This window comes from Lycium barbarum, chromosome 1 (assembly GCF_019175385.1).
Source record: "Lycium barbarum isolate Lr01 chromosome 1, ASM1917538v2, whole genome shotgun sequence".
Lineage (NCBI taxonomy): Eukaryota > Viridiplantae > Streptophyta > Magnoliopsida > Solanales > Solanaceae > Lycium > Lycium barbarum.
Genome location: NC_083337.1, coordinates 107,204,514 through 107,216,582, shown reverse-complemented (window position 1 = coordinate 107,216,582; position 12,069 = coordinate 107,204,514).

The following is a 12,069-nucleotide window of genomic DNA, read 5'->3' as shown; positions in this document are numbered from 1 at the left end:
CCATATATATATATATATATATATATATATATATATATATATATATATATATATATATACATACAAAAGAATAGTACTAATAGATGCAGCTCCGAATCAGATGGAGCTCTTCTAAGCAGTCTCTGAATAAGCAGCCTAAGGATCAAGTCTATCTCCCTATCCACCTGCGGGCATGACACAGCGTCCACAAACAAAACGACGTCATTACAACTAATGTACTGAGTATGTAAAACATAAGCAATAACATAATAATAGCATGAAGGATAACATGAGATGGAAGATTCATGAGATAGTAGAGCCATTCATACCTATAGCGACGTTTATCGTATTTACTTACCCTTTTTCTAATGGAAACCTTTCATTACATACACCTACCTATAAAGTAGTACCACATCCGACCATAGAGGTTCGGTGTCACACATACCCAGCCAGTATAAGGCTCGGTGTTTTCCATACTCAACTGCATTGGTGTGCATGCAATGAATATCATACCCAGCCATACAAGCTCAGTGTTACATAATGGCCTTACATATACATATACATACATACATACATACATATATATATATATATATATGTATATACACACACACACAAACACACATACATACATACATACATACATATACGCATAGGAGTACATGAGTAACGTCAACATCATCATCATCATCAATATATCTTTCTTTATAGGGTCAACATTCATAGGAGACATATACGCATAGGAGTACATGAGTAGCGTCAACAACTCCCAAACAACAATGATATTATTAACAATACCATAATCAAGAGTCTTCATTCAAGTTAAGCACTATCCAAACCTCAAAACTCCCTTTCAAGGTCATTCGTAACAATAGCTACAACACAACACTATTTTCACTTACATACAATACTTCCTTAACATCATTAGCACCATCCACAACAAGATCATACTCATAGTATGCTAAGAATCATAATTCAAATTAACTTATAGTTCACATTATCCTCAAGTTCATACTTGAACCCTATTCTCACTTTTCTTCCTCCAAACATGGTATAACAATCAAACAACCTTAACCATATGTAAAAAAACCTTAACCATATGTAAAATATGTAAAATCTTACCTTAATCACTCAAGAACAAGTCTTGGATCAACTTACTCCACTAAAGTGAAATGTCCAACATCAACACCATAGGAAATCTTGAGTTCTACAAACCCTAGCAATCTTCTTAGCACTTGAATCTCTTGATATAGGCCTCTTGATCCTTGATTTCACTTTAGATTTGTGTTGATATGCTTGGAGAAAGGTTCTAGGGCTTTTAAGAGTTTGGGGGAAGTGGGAAATAAAAAAAAGAACAAGGGTCGTTCATATATAGCAAAAAGAAATCTGGCCCGACACAGAATCTATGGCCAATTATACGGGCCGTATAAATTATATGATCCGTATAATTGGACTGTATAATTCCACCAGAGGCTCACCCTCTTCTGGAAGTATTCTACGGATAAGTACACGGGTCGTATAATTTATACGGTCCGTATAAATGACCGTACAATCCATAATTTCCCGAAACTTATTCTCGTCGATTCGTTCAACCCCCAATCCTTATGGAACCTCATTGACACTTGTATAACACTTCATTAACCATATAAGGCGCCCTATAGCTGCCCTCCCCCCACCCCCAAGACATTACTAAACAAATTATAGCTCAATTGTTGCGAAACTTTCCCAAGCATGACTTACATTTAACTTCCTTCGACGAACTTAGTTTCACCGATTCATATGAATTCAAAATCTTATGGTACGCGCTTAAAGTTATCAAATACTCTACTTAATCTCATATGGACTTCATGTTCACCTTAAGCTCGTATTGGTCTACTCACAATGCAACAATCTAAAATCTCCAAGATGTAACATTCTTCCCCCTTAGGAACATTCGTCCTCGAATGTTAGACTCTTGGGGATTCTGCAAAAATTTCATTAGAGTTTCTCTTGTAATATGGCACTACCATTGTCACACCCGGACAAGGAGTATGACGGGTTCCATTCCGTAGGCCGGGAACCATTTGACTTAATAGATGCTTTGAACATTTTATACCGTAACTCAAAGAATACCTGCACGCAGAAAAGGACGAACATAGAAATATTCGATAATCCCACACATATAAACATATGCGAACCGACAAGGTTGCTACAACATCCCGAGTATCATAAAGCTGGCAAGGCTAACAGGAAAGTATCACAAACCAAAACAATGCCAACATGACCATACACAATACTTACATACCCCGCTATGTTAATGAGCCTCTAAGAGTGTACATATGAACATATATTACACTAGCAGAAAAGTACAAAATGTTACACCCTGTATTTTTAGACTAGGAAATTGGACCGTCCAACATGAGTAAATTTACTCAAGCCCGGAGAATTTGATCATATTCAAGCATGAAACGAATAACTTGGTGTGTACAAGGAATGAAGTCCAACAATTATTTAAGACGAAAAAGTGTGACGACGGTGATTGGGAATGATAATTTATGTGTGGAAAATGAAGTTATGGACTAGTGCTATATTACATGAGAATGTTAGACCCCGTATTGTTATACGTCGAGTTATTTGCGAAAGAATCGACGTGAGATAGAAACCTCGGATTTTAATTTCTAAACTAGAACTAATCGGTTATAAATTTACTTAGTATAAGAATGTTGTTGGAAATTAGGAACTATTTAATTATGGTGTTAAGTAAAAATTAGTGGCAACAATGAGTCAATATGAACATTAACATGCCATGTCCAAAAGATGACTCAAAGTCATCTAAAATAAGGCTATTATGGAAGACATACAAATATGCATTAATTGTTGATTCATCCACTACACTTTCATTATATTGTGGACAATTAAATTGGAAGAAATATACATGTATATTCGGCCAAGGAGCTGAAATTTGGAGGAGGAAAAGTTTAGTCATGCAATTGAATATTGAAGCATGCATTACTTTATAAAAGTATACATTATTTTAGGAAGACATAACATGGTGGAGGGATCATTTCACATTAAATATGGATCATTCATCTTGGAATGATTACAATGGACAAACGGTGGTGTCTGAATCATTCACCACACATGAGATTGTCTTGTAAACAATTGAAAAGAAAGAAGAAAGGAAACAAAGATGAAAAATCAGCCAACACACTTAGCCGAAAGTTGAAGAAAAAAAAATTAGAAAATTTTAAGTGTAAAGTTAATGGAATGAATCATGCCATAAGTGGAGCATTTGAGCAAATTGTAGGCATCAAAGTTGAACCAACTAATGACCAAGAAATCATCCATCACAATTCATTTCAACTACACAACACAAAGAAAGAAAACCTAAGCCTAGAGAGAGAGAGCATTCGGCCAAGGGGCTGATTTTTGAGCTCTTTGAGTCTTGATCCAAAAATTACTTTCCAAGGTGTTTCAACCCTTTAGAAGGTCCCTAAAACGTGAAGATAGTCTTTGGAGAAACAAGAACCATTTTCATCTCAAGTCACCAACTCTAGCCAAGTAGAGAAGTCAAGTTGTCAAGGTAAGATCTAACTTTCTTTTCCATGCATTAAGGGTGATGTAGATGAGTAGATATAAGTTGTATGTATGAAATAAGGTGTGATGATGTTGGAACATGATATTAACCATGAGGTTATATGTGTTGATGTTGAAGTATGGTTGTAACTTGAAGAACATGAATCGCATGCATAAAATCATGAATGTTGGTGTTGGAATGTTGTTGTGACCGAGGGGACTGTTTTGGTGGAATTAATGAACTAATTTTCTTTAATAAATATGGATGTTACTATCATATATCTCATGGTAAAAAGAATGAAAAGAATTGGAAGGTTAAAGGTGAAGTTGTGTTAGTATGAAAATAAAGTGAATCTATGATTTTATGTGAAGTGATATTGAAGCATGTTGAAACCGTGTGTGGACTGTTTTGTGAGGACGTTAGTGAGCTGTTTTTACTTGATATTTTGATTGTTATTATCATGAAATTTATGATGGAAATGAAGTAGTTTAATGATTGGAGTTGAAACTAAAGTCGTTTGAGAATTGTTGTAAGGATTATAGAAATGACGATATAGCGTAGTTGCGTATGAATTGATGTCGTACTTGTCGTGTGGATAGCTGGTCATAACTTACTGAAATTATATGAAAAGAAGACATGAAATGATGTGTAAAAATCTTATGTGGTTGGCTTAGTATGTTCGTAAACGTTTGCAAGAATTCCGAACATTGTTATGTTGTTGGTTAGGGGCTGTTTTGGATGTGTTGTTGGTTAGGGACTGTTTTGGACTTGTGTTTTCATTAAGTTGGAAAGACTAATTATAAGTTAAGAGTATACATCATATTGTATGTTGGATGGGCTGTTATAAGTTGTTACATGCAAATGTTAAGGCTACAAACTCTTAGAAGTAACTTGAGAATGTCGTAGCCGTATGTGAATCGTTATTGCATGTTATGAATGTGGGCTGTTTAGAATATTGTGTGGGCTGTCCGGATTGGTGTTGAATGTATACTTATTGATGTGGGATTGGTTGTATGTAGTTGGTTTGACTACAAGAGAAAACGTCGTCTAAACATCTAGAAAGGAGTTACTAACGTTAGAATACATTTTGAATCTCCCCGTAGCTTAACCATAGTTGTTGGCGTCTTAATATATGTTGAAGTATTATTGGGCAGCGTATACATATTGTGTGACAAATAAACGCTAAAGGTATGTAAGGCAAACCTTTCTTTCTTTGGCATGATTCTTGTGCTATTCGTTCTATATGTACTCCATATGACTCCATTCTTAGACGAGTAAGGTCTATATGTTCCTCGTGATGGTTTATTGATATTCTACTCCTATTCTGTTCCGAAGGGAACACCCATAAGGTGCCAGTTGAGTTGTGTATATGGTTTTACTAATGATTTCGAGGAAATTAGTTTTATACTAAAGGAAACATAAAGTTCGACTTTCAAAACCACTCCGAAGGGGGTGCGAGCTTTTACTATTTAGATTTTCAAAACCACTCCGAAGGGGGTGCGAGATTTTACTATTTAGATTTCCAAAACCACTCCGAAGGGGGTGCGAGATTTTACTATTTAGATTTTCAAACCACTCCGAAGGGGGTGCGAGGTTTTACTAATTCATTCCATTTACGACTTATGTTTACATTCCATAGCATTATTATTATTATTATTATTATTATTATTATTGAGCCGGAAGCGGCTGCCCGAAGGGGCCATCATTATTAAGCCGGAAGCGGCTGCCCGAAGGGGCCATCATTATTAAGCCGGAAGCGGCTGCCCGAATGGGCCATCATTACTAAGCCGGAAGCGGCTGCCTGAAGGGGCCAGTATTATTATGCCGAAAGCGGCCGTCCGAAGGGACTATTGTGATACTAGCCGGAAGTGGCTGTCCGAAGGGACCATTTTGTTAACATGTCGGAAGCGGCATGTGTGTTGGATTGCATTATTTACTTAAATGCTGTTTTAAGACTTCGTGTATACATTTATGTTTCTTCCAGCGAAGGCTGCAGGTATTGAGTTAGATTGTTATTTCTTCTATCCTAAATCAAATTATGATTATGATTTGTTACCACCTTACATACTCAGTACATTGTCCGTACAGACATCCTTTTGCCTTGGGACGCTGCGTTCATGCCCGCAGCCCCAGATTGCTTGGCAGGTTAAGTATATAGCTAGGATGCTCTGACGTCTGCTGGGATTGGCAAGTTCCACCTCATTCTGGAGCTGTGCTGAGTCATGTATAGATATGTATGATTATGGGTATGTCAGGGCCGTGTCCTGACTCATAATGTTCAGTTCACTTCTTAGAGACTTCTGCAGACAGTGTCCTGTGGTATGTTTGTCGAGATGTCGACAAAGTGATATCAGTTGAGTCATTTAGAGATAATGATTTTCAATTGGGAAAATTTTTATGTTCTTAAAAGTTTTTGAAATGACAGGTTTTAATAGAGCGAATGTCTAAGGGTTCGCTCGACTCTGATGAGAGTCGGGTGCCCGTCATGCCCTATCATCGTTAGGGTGTGACACAAAAGATAGCAAGTTCGGAGTAGTTGCACTTGCTGAGACCGCTGAAGCTGGAAGTCCTACTGCGGTTGCTCTCTGCTAACTCGGTCAGAGCCTGCAGCACGAAATGCAGCGCTCTGTGCAAGGGGACGTCAGTACGGGTAAAAGTAGTGAGTATGTAAGGTCGGAATCAATAATATAAGTAGGACGGAGATATAAAGAGAATAGAGGTAACATGCCATCTGATAATGTACAACATACAATACACGAGTTTAAAAATCATATGCAAGAATATATATATATATATATATATCACCACTATGATGTATCCGGCCTTTTCAGGACTCGGTGTGTATCGTACCCGGCCCTTTCGGGACTCGGTGTGTAACGTACCCGGCCCTTTCGGGACTCGATGTGTAACTTACCCGGCCCTTTCGAGACTCAGTTTGTAACGTACCCGACCCTTTCAGGACTCGATGTGTAACGTACCCGACCCTTTCGGGATTCGGTGTGTAATACCAACTGATCAGTGGTTGCACAATAAGTGTCGTACCCGGCCGACTATAGCACGGCTCGATGTAGTAAAATAGTGCATATATATATATACAATGCATAATGAGCCAATGAAGCAACAACGGCTTTTCGGAGTGACATAAGGTCGGTAACCTCCGAACAATTTATGGAATCTGTATCAAATCAACGACTAAACGGCGATAGACATGATAACATTTCTAGAATCAATCAAATAATTAAGGCATTAAGATTGGAAATACAAAGCATAGGAGTGGAGCGAATTTGTTATGGAACGTTCATGTTCATATTCTAACTGGATTTGTGCCAAAGAAGGAGAGAAATGAACACCTAACATACCTTATTCGCCAAGCTACCACTCAAGGAGTCATTTACTTCGATGCCTGCACTTCACCCGAACCAATACATATTGAGAAATATATCTTTAATCATACTTCCATCATATTTCCATCAACTTACAACAACAACAACAACAACCCAGTGAAATCCCACATCGTAGGGTCTGGGCATATTTCCATCAACTTATATGCACTAATTATTGAAGACTAATTTGGGTTACGAAAATTTGGGCAACATCTCCCTTATATTATCCACTTCCTCCAAATACCAAAACAACTCCCAACAATACCAACAACATCAAAAACAATATCATCAAGATCCTACATGACAAATACGTACAATTCTATCCAAAACTTTCTTCAAACCTTAATCCATAAGCCAACAACACCAACACAACAAACTATAACTTTTATTCCCATAAATATTCCTAAATCAAGGTTAATAAAGAGAGATTCATACCTTACCTTTACTAGAATAGGAAGATCTTCAATATTTACTTTCAATCCAAGCCAACTCCAACGCAAAACAAAACTATAGTCACAGTTATATGTTACCTGGACCTCGATTAATACTCCGTCACTCAAATTTATTCACAATCCTCACTTTTATGGTGTATATAAGTTCTCATATGATTGCTGAGCTCTCTAGAATTTTTGGGGGATTTATTATGGAGAAAATGGGGAGTTTAACCCTTACATAGTGGTTTAAAGTCGGTGGAAACCGACTTAAATTTTCCCTTCGCGTTTGCGGTGTTGGGTCGCGTTTGCGAAGGGTTTCTCAGAGTTACTCTTCGCGTTCGCGCCCCTATGGTCGCGTTCGCGCCGGGTAATTTTCTACTCTGGCGGACTGACTTGTAGCGTCCATAACTCTCTACTTCGATGTCCTATCGACGAGCAGTTTGTTGCTTTGAAAACTAGACTTCATGAACTTTAGTTTAGGCTTTTGATTTTATTCAAAACTCCTCATATACTAAAAGATATTCCTTCCTCAATTAGGGCCAAAATTACCCCTCATATTTTCTCCAAAATCCAACAAACTTAATTTCCTTGGTTCACTTGCCCTCCAATCCTTCCGTAACTTATTATATGAACATAAACCCGCATAAACATAAGATAAGCGCATCTAATCTCATGTATCCTCGGAGGTAACTCCAATTTCCATACTTAAAATGGCCAACACCTACGGATTTCAATGTACAAAACTACGGGGTGTAACAACCATCCTGTCACAGAAACCCAAAATATATCGCCTCATAAGGCTAAAATATCAACAACAACAACTATAGCCACACACAACCAAGAAAGCATCGAAGAAAGCATCACATACCTGAGGGCAATGGTGTCTCTGTCTGAGTCTCCTCTGGAGGTGGAAAGAAATATGGATACCTAAACTTCATGTCTTCTTCCGCTTCCCATGCCATTTCCTCTCTATTATTATTTATCCATAAGATTTTAACTGAAGCTACATCTTTGGTTCTGAGTCTCTGTACTTTCCTATCTAGAATGGCAATGGGAAATTCTTCGTAGGACAGTTGCTCGGTGACTTGAACATCATCTACAGGTATAATTCTGGAAGGATCTCCAATGCACGTACGCAACATCGATACATGGTAAACTGGATGGACTGACTCCAAATTCGAAGGTAGTTCTAATTCATAAGCCACTTGGCCTACCGTGGGTACAATCTCATAAGGTCCAATGTACCGAGGACTAAGCTTGCCCTTTTTGCCAAATCTCATGACGCCCTTCATTGGCGACACCTTTAAGAATACCCTGTCCTTTACTTGAAACTCCAAGTCTCATCGACGATTATCTGCATAGGATTTCTGACGACTCTGAGCTGTCAATAATCGATCCTTTATAAGCTTGACCTTCTCTATAGCTTGCTGGACCAAATCTGGCCCTATCAGTTTAGTTTCTCCCACTTCGAACCACCCAATTGGTGATCTACACTTGTGCCCATATAAAGCCTCATACAGGGCTATTTGGATGCTAGAAAGATAATTATTGTTATATGAAAATTCAATAAGCGGTAAGTGATCATCCCAACTACCTCCAAAATCCAACACACATGCCCGTAGCATATCCTTGAGAGTTTGGATAGTATGCTCAGTTTGCCCATCAGTCTGTGGATGAAGTGATGTACTAAGACTCACCTGAGTCCCCAAACCATCTTGAAAAGATTTCCAGAAATTGGTTGTAAACTGTGTCCCTCTATCGGAGATAATAGCTACTGGGACACCATGGAGTCGTACTATCTCTTTGACATAAAGCTTGGCATAATCTTCATATAGAATCATATTTATGCTTAGAACGAGGTAAGCTTGCGATGAAATCCATATTCATTACTTCCCATTTCTAAGTTGGAATTTCCGTAGCTTGCAACAATTCACCGGGCTTTTGGTGCTCAATCTTCACTAGTTGACAGTTAGGACATTAGGCCACGAATTCCGCTATATCTTTCTTCATTCCGTTCCACCAATATATGGATTTAAGATCATTGTACATTTTCATTGTTCTGGGATGAATAGAATAACAGGAACAATGAGCTTCTTTCAAAATCTGATGATGTAATCCTACAACATCAGGAACACATAACATTCCTCGACATCAGAGAACTCCATCTCCAGAAATCTCAAAGGAAGACTTTTTCTTCTGAGGCAGTGTATTTCTGTAATGAACTAGCATGGGATCCTCGTACTGGAGCTCTTTCACTTTAACTACTAGTGACGAGACAGCTGAATTCTTAATAGTAGCTCCCATCTTAGCCGAGTCCATTACCCAAACTCCTAGGCTAGCTAACTGCTAGAGCTCACGAGCTAACTCTCTTTTCTCTGGCTAAACATCACATAAGATACACATAGATCTATGGCTAAGAGCATCAGCCACAACATTCGCCTTCCCGGGATGATATAGAATGTTAACATCATAATCTTTCATCAACTCCAACCATTGCCTTTGCCGTAAATTCAACTCTTTCTGCCTGAAAATATACTGAAGGCTCTTGTGATCTGTATAAATATCAACATGGACACAATACAAATAATGTCTCCACATTTTCAAGGCATGAATCACCGCAACTAGCTCAAGACCATGGGTTGGATAATTTTTCCCATGTTTCCGCAATTGCCTTGAAGCATAAGAAATTACCTTACCGTGTTGCATCAATACACACCCTAAACCAACATCATGACCCATGCCAGTGAGTTGTGATAAGTGCCTGATCTCTAATGACCAAACACCCTTATACTCGTACCTGGATAACAAGGGCTCACAAATCATTAACTTTGAACTATACTGACCCATGAAAGGATGATATCATGAACTCTGTATGAACTGTACATATATATATATATATATATATATATATATATACTGAAAGAACAGTGCAAGCCGACTAGGCCGCTACATGTGTTGTTGTTACAACTCTGAGATTTCGAATTGTAGCATTATGAGCGGACTAGCGCGAGTTTTAGTTGAACATGAAGTCATTAGGAGATTAAGGAGAGTATTTGATAACTTTAAGTGCGTACCATAGGATTTTGGAGTCATATGAATCAATGAAACTAAGTTCGTCGAAGGAAGTGAAATGCAAGTTATGCTTGGAAAGGTTTTCACAATAATTGAGCTAATATTTATTTAGTAATGTCTTGAGGAGGGGATATAGGGCCTCTTAGATTGTTAATGAAGTGTTATATAAGTGTCAATAAGGTTCCATAAGGATTGCAGGTTGAACGAATCGACGAGAGAAAGTTTAAAAAAAAAAACCGGGTTGTACAACCACTTATACGGACCGTATAACTTATACGGCCCGTGTAATGGTCCGTATAACCATTATAGAAAAGGTTAAACCCATGGTGGGATTATACGATCCTTTTATATGGACCGTATAAGTTATACAGGCCGTATGAATGGCCGTATAATCGGGTTGGGGCAGTTTTTTCTTTTTTATTTTTTATATGTGGACGACCCTTGTTCTATTTTCTCATTTCCCACTTTCCCCCAAACTCTTAAAAGCTATAGAACCTTCTCTCAAGCATATTCCACTCAAACTCAAGAGAAATAAAAGATCAAATAGCAAGAATCAAGATATTCAAGTGTTGAAGACTTATTAGGGTTGGTAGAATTTAAGAATTCCTTGGGTATTGAAGTTAGGGCTTCACTCAAGTTGGTAAATTGATCCAAAGCTCACTCTTGTGAGAAAAAGGTTAGTTTTCATGTCTATTTCATGTTATTAAGCATGCTTGGTTGTAGAATAACCAGGGTGAGGGAAGAAAGTAGGAGATGAAGTTCAGATGTAGATTTCATGATATTTTAAGTAGTAACTTAGATTGGGTTATCATTGTTAGAATGTTATGAGTATAATCTTGTTATGAAGGGTAATAATGATGACAAAGAAGTGTTGTATACTATTGTGCAAAGGGTTGGTATGAAGTCATTGATATCAGTGGAATATGAGAATGCATTTTGAGACTTAATGGAATATGACTACTTGATAAGCATATTGTGGATGTTATTATAGTTGTTTGGGAGTTGTTTTTCCATATGGTAGAAGTCGATGAAATAGGGGAAATGCTGCCCAACTATAATTAGCTCATGAATTATTCTAGTTTGAACTTAAGAGTGTCATTACGACTTAATCTTGGTATGAATCCTTTTAAATGTAGATTTCTCAAGCTTTGGCGATGAACATTAAATAATTTAGAAGACAAAAAGGTATATAAGCCTAACCCTTCTTTCTCAAGGCATGATCGCATTGATGTATACCTTCATGTGAAATCCATAATATCTTCCATGATGATTTCATTCCTAGAATCACAGAAGCTCATAGTTCTTGATACTCTCATGATATCGTTGATCTCACCCTATGACACATGATCCTCCGAGGGAAAATATATTGATGATGATGATGTTGACGCTACATAGGTATCCCTAGGTGTGTGTGTGTGTATTTATATATATATATATATATATATATATATATATATATATATATATATATATATATATATATATGGCCAGTATGTGCCACCGAGCTTATGTGCTCGGGTATGATATCTATTGTGTGTGCACCACTGTAGTTGGGTACCTATAACACTGAGCCTTGGTAGAGCCAGGTATGTATAACACTGAGCCTTAGTAGGGCAAAGTATGTATAACATCGAGCCTTATCATG